Source organism: Ciconia boyciana, chromosome 2, assembly GCF_034638445.1.
Source record: "Ciconia boyciana chromosome 2, ASM3463844v1, whole genome shotgun sequence".
Classification (NCBI taxonomy): domain Eukaryota; kingdom Metazoa; phylum Chordata; class Aves; order Ciconiiformes; family Ciconiidae; genus Ciconia; species Ciconia boyciana.
This window is the reverse complement of record NC_132935.1, coordinates 54,251,513-54,269,018: the sequence shown is the minus strand read 5'-3', so window position 1 is coordinate 54,269,018 and position 17,506 is coordinate 54,251,513. Positions and strand designations below refer to the sequence as shown.

Here is a 17,506-nt window from a genome sequence, read left to right as displayed (position 1 = left end):
TCAAAAACATTATCAGATCATTTACTGCAGAGCTCCAGAAGAGAAATTTGTCTTTAATGGTGTGGTGCATGGAGAGGAAATGGTATTCTCCCTGCAGTTTACCTCCCTTATGTATCAGCTCTTTCTGTAGATTTCAGCAATAAATTACTTTGTGAATTCTGGGTTCCTTTTCTTCAGGTTCACTGCCTCAAAAAATTGACACAATAACCTGAGGTGAGTGGTTTTTAGAGAAGTGCTTGTACTCCCTTGACACTCCTCTTTAATAAAAAAGCTCTCCCGTCTAGAAATATTGTCTGTGGCACAGAAGGTCTTTCAGGTACTTCTCACCTGGCCACCAGACGCGAGAAGCCAGCCTACAACTGTGCGTAGTCTGGCTACAACTGTGCGTAGTCTGGCTTTACATTTGGCACTGTATTAACTCTCTCCATGAGTCAAAGCAGGTCACAGTGTCCCTCTGGAAAGATGAAACTGGTATTAGGGAACAAAGAAAAGCTTGAAGGGAAGCTGTAGGAAACTCCAAGCTGACAGAGGAAGGCTTGGATTGAGTTGTATGATGCATGCTGGTTTGGATATACCAGGAAAAGCACTCCGTGGGGAAAGAGGAGTTTGAATACTCTTTTGCAGAGACATGATACAGCCCTTTCCCATTCATTTGGCCTGATGTGTATGTTGATACACGGTAATTGTAACATTAATATTAACATTAACATTTCTAATTCGAGTCTAGGATTGGTGTCCTCCAACTTCTCCCCTCTCAGTTCAGATCATGAGCTTTTTTTGCAATATCGTTTCAAAAATTATTCCCCGCTGCAATAGTCAGGTTTCAATTTTGAAATTTGTATGTGTAAACACCTCTCTAAAGTCAGCCAGACACATATTTAGCTATAAATGTTTAATGAAAATTAATGACTGAATGAAAAGTAAATAACAGATGTTAATAATATTACTATTTATAAACATGTTAACTTAAAGAAAAAATCCAAGCCCTAGTCAGGAGTGAATAAATAAACAAAGGCGAGGAGAGAGAGCAGAAGATTTTGGTTTCCTTTTTACTGGAGAGCCACCTTGGAGGGCCATAGCAGTTACACAACTACGAAGATTTTGTTAATTCCTCAAAAAATATCTGTAGCAGAGATCCACTCTAGCAGCTTTGGACTATGCAGAGAAATAGCGAATGTGGTCCTCACCAGTGCTCAGGCCACGTCTTCACCCAGCAGAAGTGCGATATTTGCCTATCTAGGCACTGACGGTGTGGTGTCGTATGGGCTCCGTGGAACAGGCTCAGGGATATTTCAGTGCATGGGTGGGCAACCTGGCAACTCCAGCATTTCTTCCTTGGTGTTATTTCCTTTTTGAGGGAAAACATTTGTGCTAAGTTTACTTATTTAAACAGAAAAACAAATCAGTATATTACAAACAGCCCAAACATTGCCCAGCTGTGGCATGCATTAAGTGTTTGTATTAAAAGTGATGCTCTTTATTGTCATAGCTATGGCTTTGGCTAGAGAACAAAATAAACAAAGGCTAGTCCCTGGGAACAGCTATCTGAGCACACTGTTACAATCTGCTCAAGGCTTCAAGGCAGGTCAGCAGAGATCAATATACATTATTCTCCACCAGGAAGAATGATCTGCCTGAGTGTTGGAGCATTGTAAACCACAAGTATTCCACGCTTCTGGAATGTCCTATCTACTTTGTACTGAATAGTCATGACAACTAAAGAAATAGTGATTAAGGTCTACACTGCTTCCATAGGAAAGATAAGCGTTCTCTAATATTATTTACTATACGATGTGAGAGGACTGAATGACATCTCATTCACTGTTACCATGGATTTCCGAGCACAGCAAGTCTGGAGCCCATGGAGAGAGAAGACATCAGAGTATAGGATGACAATAAGAAGAAAACATTTTAATGCTCCGCAAGACCTTTCGATGAAGAGCCCGAGCCTGGCTGACACATGCGCAAAGGTGGAAGAAGTTAAAGAGCACTGGAAAGAAGATCAGAGGAGATCAGCATTTCCTAGTAGATGGGCTGGGGTGGGAGGCTAGAGGAGGTATGGGGAAGAGGTTTCTTTTGTGTCTGCTTATCTTTGATTTGGTGGAATTGCCAAGTGACTTAAGTGGAGAAGATGCATAATGCTCTTTTGTTCTTTCCACAGCTACTACTGCTCTAACCTGCACATACCATAGGACAAAGTTGGTTCATACAAAGCTACCTGTGCACAGACCCTTCAAAAAACCTGCAGGCAAATTGCTGAAACATACTTAAAGACTGACTCTGAAACTGCATGCATTGTTTACTCTTGCTGTAAAGAGTTTCTTCCAATCTTGCTTGTTATGAAATCAAGAATTGTCATATTTGGTCACAGACATACTAGTTACTCTGGTTTTGATATCTCACCTGTGATGGTAGTGCAATATTTCAGAATAAAGAATAAAACTGAGGGCATTAATTGTTGTACAGTCCTTACCTCCAATACAGGGCAGCTTCCAGAGTTTCAATGGCATGCACTGCCCTTCTTAGTGTGCCTCTCTCTGATTGAATGTGTCAGATTTCAGCTTTCACGATTTTTTAGAGATGAGCTGGAAAGGAGAGAAAGGGAGTGGCACATGACTTTACAGTGTTTGGGACAAAGTTGTCAACAGATTTTTAAACAATTACATTGTTCCTGCTAGAAAATTACATGATCCTGAAGCTTTAATTCCTTGTTCATCAGTTTATCCAGTCTCTTGCTGAAGTTCCTGGTGTTTTAACTAAGCAAGAAAGTTATGTGAATTTAACCACAATAGGTGCAAATTTCTGTGTAGACATAATTGCATACCTAATCTCAGTTTAGGTATAGTAGGTGTTGGTTTATTTCAAGGAATTGATTAAAAATGCAGTAAGTCCACTTAATATTAAAATAAGAAGCTCTTCCTGAAAACAAGAGGCGGAAATTCTTGGTGCAGATAAGACCTAATACTGTAATTCACAACATCGTTCTTGCTTCCTTGGAAAAAATAACTCCTGGCCTAATTATTTCCCAATCAAAAAAAATGACCACTGGTTTTAAGGAAACCTTCTGTACATTTCTTCTGATTCTTATCTATTTTGCATTCAAAAGCAAGGTTAAATTTAACTTCTGCTCAACTTGCACACTGTAAAGAAGATTTAGGGTTCTTAAAGAAATTTTGTGTTTCAAAGTGAGCTAACCAAACACAAAAATGCCAGGAATATTTTAAATAAGACCTCATTAGGTAAAGACCATGGCCGCAAATATTTCATGCCTCTCTGCAGTCACATCGTGTTTTTAAAAGAGGATTTATATAGGCTAGTTCATTTTTCTGATTCAGCCATTTGGACACTGAGCAAATTTCTTCAGCTTCTCTAGTTTCTCCCTGGTTTCTCCCTGGTAGAAGGTGCTGCTCATTATTCGTCCTGTAAATTCTCATTAAGGTTACAGTAGCTCGAAGGTGCAAAAACCCAAATAAAAGACAAGAACAAACCCAAAATCTCTTTTTTCATCTGCCTTCTCCAATCTTATCTCATAATTTCACAGCATAATGATGGTATGTGGCTGTCCTTAACCTCAAAAAACTACAATTCAAAAGGTATGACTACAGCTTCTGATGAACAAAGCGAAATGATAGCTCCAGGCCTGCAGCCAGTGAGATTGCTCACCAGAAATGCAAAACTATGGGGAGGAGGTGGGGAGGAGAGTCCCTTTTAGCAGATCACTCTTGTCACCCTTCCCCAAGGCAATTTCCTCCCCTACGCAGTACCCAGAGGTGCTTTCGGGCAGAATGACACTGGCAACCTCCTGCAAATACAGGATGAGGCTGTAATACTTTTATGTGCACAGACCTACTAAAGGAGCCGGACTTCCTATATAATAGTAAGGCTAATACAATCCAGTTCATAAAAATGAACACGTAGCTTCTACCCAAAAGAGTTCACAGTCAAATCAGACTCAGGCAGCAAATGATATGCTGCCTGTTTCTCAGCACACCTGTAAGCTCCAGTATTTATTGTGACAAATCATATCTTGTTTTGTCATAATGTGAAATGCAAAGGAAACTATCTGATCATTTTTTGTAGTTGCTTTTGATTCTCTGTTTATCATTCAAGAGTTTCAAAGGAGGTGGCAATTTTAAAAAATGAGAAGTTAAACAAAAGAAGGAAGAAGATGAAGTAAAATGTAAGAGGCTGCACAAGAGTGTAACTGGGGATAAGACACAAAAAGGCCTTGGAGGTAAGAAGGTGTGGAAAGAGGAGGTGGTGAGCTCTGTGGTGTAAGGATGGGCAGCATCTTGCTCTGATCATGTGCTCAAATCCTGTGAAATGTCATTATTCAAATGATTGCCTTATTGTATTGTACTTTCTTGTACTTCATGTACTCTAACGTGAATTTCTATTAGTTGGGGCTGGGGGGAAAGTGTTCTTCCCCAGGCCCCCTGGGTGTTGGGGAGAGGGCATCTGTAAATGTTCCACTATTGGACCCTAAAAAATACCTTCTGAAGGGATGTGTGGTTGCAAAGACAAATATACCAAGAAGCATATTCAACTGGAAAAAAGGAAAGTTTATATCCTATTTGGTTCACAGAGTCTACAAAAAATTACCTGTGTTTATTCTAGAGATTGTTCTAGAAATTATTCTCAAGAAATGTTCGCATTGTGTCCTAATTGTGTGTCTAATTGTGTGTTAATCAGACTGCACAAACCATTTATATTGAATTTCCCAGGGCTGCAATTAAACAAATGTGATAGCAGTGCTCTGGTTTGATCGGTTAAGCAATCTAAATAAGCCAAAGGCAACGTCCTTAAAGTAGGTAAGTACTTCACTCCCACCTATTTTGATGGCAGTTAAAAGCCTGCATCTCTGTGAAAACTAGAGGTTAAGCACCCGAGATTTGTTTCAGTCAAACCTCTGCTGGATAACATCACTGGATACCATCTGTACGCATTGCGGCCTCACTCTGTCGCCTTCTCTTGAAATCTCAGGCAAGAATCAATAGTTTAATTAAACAAAACCAAATATTCTTTTGTTCAGACATGCTGGGTTAGAGCAATGCCATGACTTGGTTAGCAAAGTCCATGGAGAACGGGGAAGTATGGAAATGTTTTCCACATACGATGGCCTTGTTGGTTGTTTCTTCCCAGTACTGGGAGAGGTGGGTAGACAGATTTGAATACATGCCTCCTAACAAGCAGTAGGCCTTGTAGTTAATTAATTAGTAGAAAGTGAGGGATATCTAAATATATATTTAAACCATCTCATATATAACCACTGAAGTTTCCATTCTGCATCATAACATCCTTTAGCTAAGTATTTATTAATATTGATAAATATTTAGCTTTTAGAAGATCTCAGAGATTTCAGTAATATCTGTAAGTTATTTATGGGATGAGCCCAGCTCAGTCTTGAATTTCCTTTTTCCCACCTGAGATCAAAACCTCATGGTGACACTATTTCCTCTGATTCTTTCAGACACGTCCTACACTTCAGCATCCTTCCTGCTGCAGGCTGTACAGATGAGTGTTCTTGATCAGCCATGGACTTGCATCCTCTTTAATTTGTCCTTTATTGTTAAAAGGAAATATCCGTTGCCAAAGGAGGGTGTGTCTTTTATATCGTTTTGGAAGAGCAACATCTCCAGGAATGATGGTTGGTGGAGAAGAAGTTAAAAATGATGAACGTTGCTGGTGTGTTTCCTGTGTGGTGGACTGAAAACCGGTGGATCAAATGACTGTAATACTTTCACTGAACAACAAGACTGTATGCAGTAGTGGTAAAATGAACTCATGGTTTCAGAATTTACTTAAGAGAACATAAGATATGAAGAATTTATGTATAGCAGCATGTGTTCAAGAATGAACTCAGTCATGGCCTCGGTTCAGGGCATCTGGCATTATTTACAGCATTTGCTTTTACTTTTAGGAGCACAGAATTTCAGGCTTGTAGAGTGTTATCTAAAATACTTTTTTATGACAGTTAAAATGGAACCCAAACTTTAGGATGAACTCTGTCAGGGATTGCTAATACTCTTTGTGCCTGTTGGCGTTAGGCTTTTATTCCCTTTAGCCATTTACAGAACTCCACGGTGCAGTCATTTCTACTCTAGGATGAGAAATGATTAAAGGAATCCAGTTGTTTTTTAGGTACCTGTCAGTGATGCTAGAGGATCTGAACAAAGTCAGAGCTCTGTTGTCTTCAGTGTTATACAATCACAAGCTTTGTGCCAAGGCCTGGTCTCTACAGAGAGTTTTGCCACTTCAGTTATACTAACAGTGTTAAAACCAGAAAAAGATCTGTAGATACAGATGTGGTTATCGTGCATAAACCGGTATAGACTATTTCAGTTTGGGAAGTGGTTAAACTCTGTGCCAGATGAAATTCCCCGTATTCCAGTAATAACAGCACCCACACTAAGTGTTGTAGGCCAGCCGAGGTAGGGATGGAGGGGGAGGCAGTGGGAAGGAAGCAGAGGAGAAGGGGTAGGGAGTTTTGGTCTTTTCTTTCATGTTGTGTAGCTCTTTCTGAAAGAAATTAAAAGCTTACATTTGTCATTGCTGTTTAGAAATATATTGGCTATTGTTTCTCTCCTTTCAAATTTAATTGTGGAGAAACAGGACAATCTCTGCTGTGAGATGCTGCCTTACTTCATGTCAGTCTACACATTCAGTTTGAAGTTTTCCAGTGTGACCAACAATAGGTCACTTGAAGGGAAACATTCAATTAATAAGTCACACCAGCTCATTCCTACTTGTTTCCTAAAGAAATAACATCACAGAAGCTGTAGCTGTAGACATATTTTTAAACTGCACTAGGGGAAAATAAACTGTCTGAAGCACATTAGGACGTTTCCTAATTGGAGATCAAGGAAGTCACTGCAAATTATTACACTGTAATTTCACTGCAGATAGTATACTGCAGAAGATTAGCATAAATTATGGGGAGAGTTCTCTTTCACAGAAGACGACATCTGTATCTAGAGCATATAAAGTAAGCCAAATGTCTAGAAACATCAACTATCTATAATTTAAGAGGTTTAGATTAGTTTTAGATAACTCACAAGAGCCACTTCACTGACTGTATCCTGAGACAGCCAAAACTTCAATGCCTCATGTATGAGTTGTCCTTTTTGCCCTGAAAAAGTGGGAGTGCTCCCAAGACCTTTATTCCTTTGTTACATCAGTCTTCTCTTTAAAAAAAAGAGGCACAAAAAATAATCTCTGCAACTGTTGTACTTCATTTGTCTTTACATTTTTTTTAGTATTGCAGCATCTCATACATTTTGCTTTTTCATTCAAGCTCCAGTTCCTGGAATTCCAGTGCGATTTGAGCACTTCAGATTGTATTGCAAGAAAAAGTTAGTTCTGGCATCCCTTTGCAGAGAGTAATTTGAAAACCTGACTCAAAACCATCCTACAGACTCAGAAACAAAAAGGCAAATACAAAGAATTGCAAACTTTTAAAATCTCTTGACTTTTAAGCCAGTCTCCTGATTTTTTTTTTATTGCTAGAGCTTTGCAGTAACTTACAGTCTTTATCCAACTGCTTCTGACTTTCAGCAGTCCTCTGGAGTTGCTGTTCTGCAGTTGGCAATGCAGATTATCTTAGAGCACTATTTGCTATGTGGCATATTAAAAGGCAAAAAAGACTCTAATTAACTTCTCTATCCAATTATGGAATCAGAGTTCTTCACTATTCTATCCTACGGTTCAGCCTTCCTTTACAATTACTTTATTCCATTTTCCTTGTGGGTAAGCTTTCTCTGGTACAGGTCATTTATCTGGGTTGCGTTATTAGTGTGAAACTTATAGAATAGGTACTTACTGTAACGTAGAGTAAAAGAAACTTTCCCTTCTTTTCCCTCAATTCAGTCTGTGGTAACTAGTTATTTGGGTTTCAGCTGCTCCCTAAATCTACAGACAGCACTTAATGCCTGACTCATTTCTTGGTGACTTGCAAAACTCTTCCGAGATGACAAAGTGTTCAGGCTTCATAATCGCTTCCAGGCTTTAGTGATTCTAAGTGTGAGGAGCTCAGCTTAAAAGTGAAGCCTAGATCCTTTGCATGGAAATACTCTTTTGTTTTTAGGCAGTTAACAAAAAAAAAAAAAGGGGAAAAAAAAGACAGAAGTCCATAGCCAACCATTGCAACATAGGTTGGACACACATCTAGGGGTGGAAACAAAACAATCCTTTTCTACAGACTGTCTCTAGGGTCTGGTCCTGTTTTGCAATTGGCAAAAAATGGTTATAAAAGATATTACACTGACAACAAAACCTCACTGCTGTTAAGGACAAGGTTGGCTTGGGCCTTTTGAAGGTGAGGGGCCTCTGCAAGTTCCACGCTCTGTGCGAAGCATACGCAGCCTCTGAAAATGAGCAAAAGCAGTAAGTACAAAGTTGCTCAGTGCATGTGCAGTTGGTGCTGTAGCTGAGATTGTTGATAATGCACCATATATCCATTTGTGGTTCTTAGACTACTAGCAGACTGGTCTGCAGGGTATTGAGAAAAGTGGGCAATTGTGAAACTAGGCAAAATACCAACAAAAAACATTTTTATTTGCTTTTTCCTACCAGACAGTGCATTTGATTGTACCATACAGGGAATCAATTTGTACAGAGTACATCTTGGCTGGTAGACCCTGGGAGCCATTTCGGATGGGAAGCCTGAATCCTGGCCCCGTGTCTGTGCTTTAAGGTGTTAGCATCTGATGTGGCTGCATGGACCTGCTGCTGCTGAAAATACAGACTTTTGGAACATTCAGAATTGTACACCTGTAAATGAATGATGGCTTCTACCTCTGGTCAAGACATTTATCCAGTGTAGTAGAGGACTAGACTGTTGAAAAAGACAAGACCCATCCGCAGCTGCTCTCTAGTAATTATTAGAACCTTGGTTCTTTTTCTGATGTTTTAAACAAAGAAAAAGGGAGAAAGCATTTGGTTTTAAAACCCTAACTTTGAGTGCAGATTACTAAATGACAGTTAGATCATCCAAACCAGCCAGATTTTGCAGCTATAACAGTCAAAGATGAACAGATCAAGTCTACATCACCATCATGTACACAAATGGGTACTGAGAGCCACTGTATTGTGTTCTGAGGGTGGAAATCCAATGGCTTGATTTTCAGTAGTACAGAATAGCCAGCAGCTCCCACAGAAGTCTACTGCATCACTGCCTACAGGAATGAATCCTATTTAATCATCTTTAGTTTCCATCCTGGAGGAATTTCTACCAGCAGACTTAACCTGAAGTTTAGGAAAGAAAAAAATTAATCGTGTGAAGTGACGTCCAGCACTTCATCTTCAAAGCCTTTTGGACCCTGTGGTAGAGATAATCTTATAGTTCTTTCTTCAGCCTAAAGATTCTGGTTTTCCTTTTTTCTTTTGAGAGGAAATTTACATTTACCACTCACAAATATTTCTCAATCTTTACTAAATATATATATGCAGAGGATTAGAAAACAGTTCTTTTTTAAAAGGTAAGCTGACAGAGAAAATTATGCAGACAAAAGCTCTAGATGTTATGGATTCTGAGATGGCATTATTTATTTTTCACCTAAGTGAATTTTAACGGGATTTGACTACTTCTATATCTCTCTCTTTGTGTAGTTGCTTTGTCAAAGTGTTCCAAGAGCAATAATGGGCATTGCCTAAAACCTGAGGAATGTTCTCACAAATTTCCGTCTTTCCCAGGAATCGGGAGCACTGCTGGAAGGAGTGAAGGGAGATATACAGTCAGCGTGCATGCAAAATATGGCAAATAGGTTCCAAAGACAGAGCAAACTTAAAAGCAATAGCTGTGATTTTGAAATTCAGAAACATTCTGAAAGCTAAGAACAAAAGAACGAGGTAATAATTAATAAACTTGCTGATTTCCAGAGTTCTAATAGTATTGTAAATGTTTTGCAGAATTGCATTTTAATGCAGAACACTGAACTGCTTTCTGCTTTGCCAACTCCGGAAAAAGAGCCCAGATTTCTTTCCAGTTCTTACCCCCCAGGAAGATGGCATATTTTTCACTATTATTTTTCACATGCGATCTCTGCACATGCAGGAGAGTTTTTCAACAAAGGAAAGGCTCATATTTCAAGTAGTGCTGTGGAAAATGTTCCATATCATCAGGTCCTTGACACACCACATAGATGTGTCAGCATGTCTTTATAAGGATCTGGAACAGTCAGTCTTGGCAACAGAGCTAACCAGCAAACTCTTTGACCCCAAATTCCTCTATTTTGATAATGTTATCATGCATTTGACACAGGGTCACTGTTACTCTCTTACATACAGAAACTTTCAGAAGAGAAACTGGGTAACGCTTATTCAAGAGAAATCCAGTTTGAAGTGATAAGCTGGACCGTAAACCAAGTGTGTTGCAAATATCCTTTGTTTTATGGCTATGCTAGTTTTCTTATCTGCTGAGTGCAAGAGGATCTAAAATATGAAACAATTCTGGCAGATCACTTGAAAACATGGTTCTGCTATTGAGAAGATCCATCTGAAAAAGCAAACAGAAAAAAATGGTGTGAAAATATACCATTTGATTCAACATCATGAAGCATGAATGAGGTTTGAATTTCCTTAGTAGCATCCCGAATGTAAAAGCTGGAATACAAACAAATCTGAATAAACCATGTTAATTCCAGCTAATTCTATTTGCCAAAATTCTAACAAAAGCATCCACGTTCTGCTCTTTCTCCAAGCCTGGCAGAGACCCCTCCAGACCCTCAGAGAATGCAAAAGAGTTCAAAAGTTCACTTGTTATTTGCACTTCATCACATTTGGTTAAAATAATGTTTCCAATCTTTCTTTACACCAGAAGTCATATATATTACCATTCTAAGATAAGAGAAAGTAGAGCACATCAGAAAAAAAAAATCAACATGAACATTTTAAATGTATTTACGGGATTTAAGAATCAGTGTATCAGTATACAAGGAGCAACTCTTCTCCAGAATACCTGACATTTTGTATGTAAAGCACATGAAATATATCTGCATATATCCATGGTTATTTCTCTTTCTCCAAGTCCACTTAACTTAATTTTCTAGAAAATACTGCTTATGCTTCTGAAATATTAACATAAAAAATGACTCGGACTTGCATAGCCTAGAACACATGTTCCCACGCTGTGATTCAGTGGGTGGTTGAGTAACTGGGGATTAGATGGCTCTGGGAGCCACAAAAAACTCCACAGGGAAGACATGAAATCTAAAAAAAAAAATCAGTGTTTTCTTTCCTGTAAGAAAAATGGCTTATTGTACCACCAAACCTCATTTAAAATTGATTCTGTCTGCATGACCTTTCAGCAACCCAGGGAAGTTACGTGATCACAATTGTGAGGAAAAGTGGCCCATAAAAAGTCTTTTGGGACAGGGTATTTGGAATAAGTTGTAAATCCACTGCACAGAGGTTTTGCAATGTATAATCACTAGAATCCTGAATCCACGCCTACCTGTCAGTGTGGAAACAGAAATGGGCTTTAGGAGTCTCGCTGGTGAGATCCATCTATGAATCTACCACAGTAGCTCGCTCTCGTGTTGATAGGTGCATCCATCTCTCAGTTCAGCTTTCACGTTACTTCTTGCGTACTTACCCGGGATTTTATTTTCAAGAACTCCAGCAGTTTCTGGTTTTCTGCTCATCTTCTCTGTGCCATCAGCATCTAATTGTAGGGAACTCCTACCACAGAGCCGAGTCTCTTGGGGGCTCTTAAGTCATCTGCCAGTAGCCTCCATGGCTGGTTCATCTCTAACCCCAAGCTGCTTCAGTCTTGGAAGCATCAAACAACAGAGGCCTAACAAATTGTCAGGTCTCCTTTTGGGAGATGTGAAACTTCAGACCCAAATTTCAAAGCCAGTGATGTCTGATTCCTTACACCTTCTCCATCGCTTCCACACTTCCCCCTTCCCTGCCACACACTCCTCCATTCAGACTTCTCTGAAGGCTCTTAGTTTATATTTGAAATATCTTGGCACATGAGGGTGGCAAAGTTTGGTAGAGGAGAGAGACTCTACCAGCATCACAAGCTTACTCTCAATAACAGTTAAGAGGAAAAAGTGAAGACCCTTTTGGCTTTGTGCAGTGTGAGACAAGTACAGCCCTCCGCCAGCACTCCTGCTGGTCTCAACAGTGTCTGCAGAGTAAGGAGGAGGACAAGAATGGTAAAATCTTGTACAGGTTGGATGCTCTGACACTGACTCCCAGATGGGCTCAATTCTGCAGGTAGATAAAATCTCCATCCAGAGTCCAGCTGGATAAGTCAGTCTTGGCCTGACCACCCACTTTCAGAGGGACTTTTTTCCTTTCAAGCTGTGCATGACAATAAGCTGCCTTTGGCATCTGAAGGCTCTCCACTCAGAATGTAATTAACAAACTTCAAAACGGTGGTTAAAATGCCAGTGACGGACATGATTAGTTGCAAGCTTGCACATGTCTGTCTAACAACACACTGCAACAGCAACACACCATAACTTCGTAGCTGATCCAACCCATCCCCATTTTTACCACACTGTTGCAGCAGTTTGACTCAATCAGCCTTCTTGTATACCTTCAGGTCAATTCAGGCGTGGATGATGGAAGGTAAAGTTGCTATACTGAAGGCAGCTGTCTGCCAAAATTACCATTTGCAACAGAAGCAGGCTCAATTTCAGCATGTGAGGCTTCTCACATGTGTACAAGTCTTCAGTGTGCTTCCACTTCAGCAGCTCTGCTTTGATTTCCCATCACTGAGTTAGCTCTGGTATGCATTACTAAAACTACTCTCATGACTGCTTCTGCCAGAAGTCCCTAATATTAAGAGGACTTCTAATCATCCCTTCTCACTTTTCACAGGACATTCTCTGTCCTCGAATTGCCCCAGGACTCTGCTGAAGAAAAGAGCTCTTGAGCAACTTGTAGAATGGTCTCCTCCATTGTTTCAGAAGAATTCTTTTCACTGCATTCCTCAGGCTGTCATGAATCTTCTTCTTGCACAACCAGCTCTTCCAGCTTCAGCAGAGCTGGGCCTGCAATCTCTATCTCCCAACACAGCAGTTGTTAATTTAGGTCGATATACCTGCACACACGCGCATGTACGTGCTAAAAGATCCTTAGAGTTAAAAAGACAGGTTCTTGAAAGGAAGACGCAGTGGGAGCATGCCAGTCCATCTTGCCTGTTTATTATGAGGCAGTCTTTAATTAAGTACTAATTTTATGATACTGCCATTTCATTTCTCTACTATATTTTGGATGTAGTTGTAAGAACATGCTAAAAGCAGGAGCTGTATGTAATATGAAATATTTGTTGTCACTAGCTGTTTACTGGAGAAAGTTAACTTTCATTTTTTGGGATAATTTCCATTAAACAAAGTAGCAGCACCTTTTAATTCAATAGCCCAGTTTTTTGTTCAGTAACTTTTTAACCTACCAAGTTTTGGTAAAAAATGATGAATGAGAGGTTCCCGCAGTTAGTTAATTGGTTCACCATTCTTCCAAACTTATAAGTACATTGGGAGAAATAAAGTAATTTTCCTGTTCTAGAAATTAGGCTTGAATGCAACAATTTGTGTATTTCTTGCATGATATGGTTTAGTTGATTTGCCAAAGTTATAGGATGAGGGATAAGAGGGAGTGGATGATAGGAAATGAGAGACCACTAAACGTGTCTTTCAAGCAATTAGAATGTAACATTCCTTTGCTAAAAAGAGTGAATATTATATAGTTTAGGCAAAAATTCTTGGACTATGTTATTAGATGCAAAAAAAATATCTTACATAATTTGTTCTTATGTAAGACTGTGACACAAATAGTTCTGGTGTTGTAAAATATTTTCAATTTTGGAAAATTGAAGAAAGGTCTATTCTTTGTGGCCCATTTCTGTTGCAAACTACATGTGTGCTTGATTGTGTGCATACGAAGAGGGCCTAAATATTGTAGTCATGAACAGCTAGTTGCTAGCATACTATAAAATAATTACCCACAAAGTAATGAGTGGGGATAGCTTTAGAGCCCTCATAAATACTCAGTCGTATAAAAACTAGTGAGAGTTGTAAGAACCATTAACATACATTAAACATACAGTAAAAATTGTGGAATTAATATATTTGCAAATTGAAGGTGCTTGTTATTTGCCTCTAACATCTGAAAATCTTCCTTAGTTTTATATATAGGTTGGTTTAAAATAAAATTGCATTCAATTAGTTTACGTGCACGCATTTTTTATGTAAGTTTTGTTTGCTAAAGCCGAGACTGCTCCGTTCCTTGGAACCATTTCGTTGCAGAGAAGACATGCAACACAGGCAGAGATAGAGTATCTGTGCAGCTAGAGTACATCTAGTCAACACAGTAGCTCTGTTGCAATTTTATGCTTTTCCATACTCACAGTGGGTGTGGAAGAGCCTGTTTATGGAAATACAGAATAGCAGAGAAATTATATGTATGCATAAACATATATATCTTTGTGCATGTATGCACATACCCATGTCTATACTTTTTATGAAACAGAAATGATCCCTGTTGCTGAAGCCTGGGGAGATGATCTGGTGTGGCAGGAATGTCAAAATCACTGGATACACCCTTTCCAGCAACAGGCAGAAAGGGAGGCTAATAGCTACTTTATACTGAAAGATACTGTTACTGCTACCATCAGTAAAATGTGTTTTAATTCCTAGAGGATAAGCAAACAGACTTTTTAAAAAGAAAATACTAAAACTAATTTGGGCTTCTCCTATGCTGGACTGCATCCTGGCAGGTGAAAAGGAATTGACTGCAGATCTGTTCTGTGATGGTTGCCTCAGTGGAAATGATTATACTTGCTGTGCGCTAATGAAATGCAATCTTAACCAGCTTTGTTTCCTAAATATGAAAAAAACTTGGGAGCAGAATTTATTGGGAGAAAATGTTGATGCATGAAGGCAGACAACATTTTAGTGACAGTTCCTTACTAATGCTGTATTAAATATCTGTAAAATGACACCACCACAACCCCAGCCACATTCTATAATCACAAAAGTCTTTGATTAAGAACCCCTGTTCCACTGGCTGGGAAAAGAGATGAAAAAAAGACCTTTAAAAACAATGCTGACTCCTTTGCTGCTATCACATGGGAAAAAAAAAGAAAGTAAAAGAGACATACACTTGAAGAGTCAGAAAATACAAACTGTGATAAAGGAAGATGAAGGTATCAGTAGAAAATGACTGTTAGGATTAACAACAAAAAGAAAGAATGGAAAGTATGAAGCAGACCGACTCCTGGAAGGGTATAATATTCGGCTGAACAATTAATATTAATTTTTAATTAATCTTCAAAGACTTGAGCAGCATCAAGTAAAAGGCAGTTCTTTCATTGAATCATAGAATCGTTTGGGTTGGAAGGGACCTTTAAAGGCCATCTAGTCCATGCCCCCTGCAATGAGCAGGGACATCTTCAACTAGATCAGGTTGCTCAAAGCCCTGTCCAACCTGACCTTGAATGTTTCCAGGGATGGGACATCTACCACCTCTCTGGGCAACCTGTGCCAGTGTTTCACCACCCTCATCGTAAAAAATTTCTTCCTTATATCTATCTAGTCTAAATCTACCCTCTTTCAGTTTAAAAACATTACCCCTTGTCTTGTTGCAACAGGCCCTACTAGAAAGTCTGTCCCTATCTTTCTTATAAGCCCCCTTTAAGTACTGAAAGGCCGCTATAAGGTCTCCCCAGAGCCTTCTCTTCCTCCAGGGTGAGCAACCTCAACTACCTCAGCCTTTCCTCATAGGAGAGGTGTTTCAGCCCTTTGATTATTTTTGTGGCCCTCCTCTGGACCCGCTCCAACAGGTCCATGTTTCTCCTGTGCTGAGGGCTCCAGAGCTGGACACAGTACTCCAGGGGAGGTCTCACCAGAGCAAAGTAGAGGGGAAGAATCACCTCCCTCAACCTGCTGGCCGTGCTTCTTTTGATGCAGCCCAGGATATGGTTGGCCTTCTGGGCTGCGAGCGCACATTGTCGGCTCACGTCCAGCTTTTCATCCACCAGTACCCCATACGACTTCTCCGCAGGGCTGCTCTCAATCCCTTCATCCTCAGCCTGTATTGACACCAGGGGTTGCCCTGACCCAGGTGTAGGACCTTGCACTTGGCGTCATTGAACTTCATGAGGTTCACACAGGCCCACTTCTTGAGCTTGTCCAGGTCCCTCTGCATGACATCCTGTCCCTCAGGCGTGTCAACCACACCACTCAGCTTGGTGTCATCCGCAAACTTGCTGAGAGTGCACTCGATCCGCTGTCTATGTCATTGATGAAGATACTAAACCGTACTGGTCCCAATACAGACCCCTGAGGGACACCACTCGTCACTGATCTCCATCTGGACATTGAGCCATTGACCACTACCCTCTGGATGCAACCATCCAGCTAATTCCTCATCCACTGAACAGTCCACCCATCAAATCCATATCTCTCCAATTTAGAGAGAAGGATGTTGTGGGGGACCGTGTCAAAGGCCTTACAGAAGTCCAGATAGATGACATCCGTAGCTCTTCCCTTGTCCACCGATGGAGTCACTCTGTCATAGAAGGCCATTAGGTTGGTCATGCAAGACTTGCCCTTGGTGAAGCCATGCTGGCTGTCTCAAATCACCTCCCTGTCCTCCATATGCTCTAGCATAGCTTCTAGGAGGATCTATCTGTTCCATGATCTTCCCAGGCACAGAGGTGAGGCTGACAGGTTGGTAGTTCTCAGAGTTCCTCCTTCCTATCCTTTTTAAAAATGGGTGCAATGTTCCCCTTTTTCCAGTCACCAGGGACTTCACCTGATGGCCGTGACTTTTCAAATCTCATGGAGGATTGCTGTTCCTGTATCACCAAACATACACACCTCAGTGAGCTAGACCTGCTTTGAGTGCTCACAACCTGAGTTGTGCTTCATTCACCAAGAAGGACAACTGAGTTTGTTTCACTTCCCCCTCCCCCCCAACCGAACTACTGGATCCCAGTTATCTAGAACCACACAGCAAAAGGGATGGAGGAATAACTGCAAAATGCACCTGTAGACACTGCATCCCTGAAAAAAACACATTACAGCAAGCAACCTACCTCTCTTCCTATTGTGAGCAATTGACAGTACGGATCATTCATCAATGGTTACTGCAAATCTCTTGACCAGCTTAGTTGAAATGGAGTTCAGAATAGCAATATAAACCTAGCTTCATCAAATACGCACCTATTTTGGAGGCTTCAGAGCAAAACATCCAGTAATTAGACTGCTCAAGTCTCACAAGGTATCTCAATGCACATTTGGAATGGGTGCATTTTTCATCCAGGCTACTGACATAGCGACAGCATAGCATCATCCTGCGGCAGTTCCCTGCCTCGCTGACTGCTCTGCCTTCTTTTTGCTCCTCTGGACATCATCCTTTCCTCCCTCTCACTGCTCTTTCCCGGAACTGGAGCTCTGGCTGACAATGGGACTCAGAGAGGCCCTTGAGGAGGCACAAGGAAGTCACAGATGAGATACATGTGGCTAGAGAAATACTGGAGAAGATGGTGATACTG

At 40.4% G+C, this 17,506-nt stretch overlaps 1 long non-coding RNA gene across 1 annotated transcript; it reads right to left on the bottom strand.

Annotated features, from left to right (window-relative positions):
* Positions 1–920: 920 nt before the first annotated feature.
* On the bottom strand, positions 921–14,923 carry LOC140647737 (uncharacterized). Its single transcript, XR_012040947.1, has 3 exons — positions 5,424–14,923; positions 2,474–2,585; positions 921–1,348 (listed from the first exon to the last, which is right to left on the bottom strand). It is a non-coding gene; the product is annotated as an uncharacterized lncRNA (long non-coding RNA).
* Between the last annotated feature and the right edge of the window lie 2,583 nt (positions 14,924–17,506).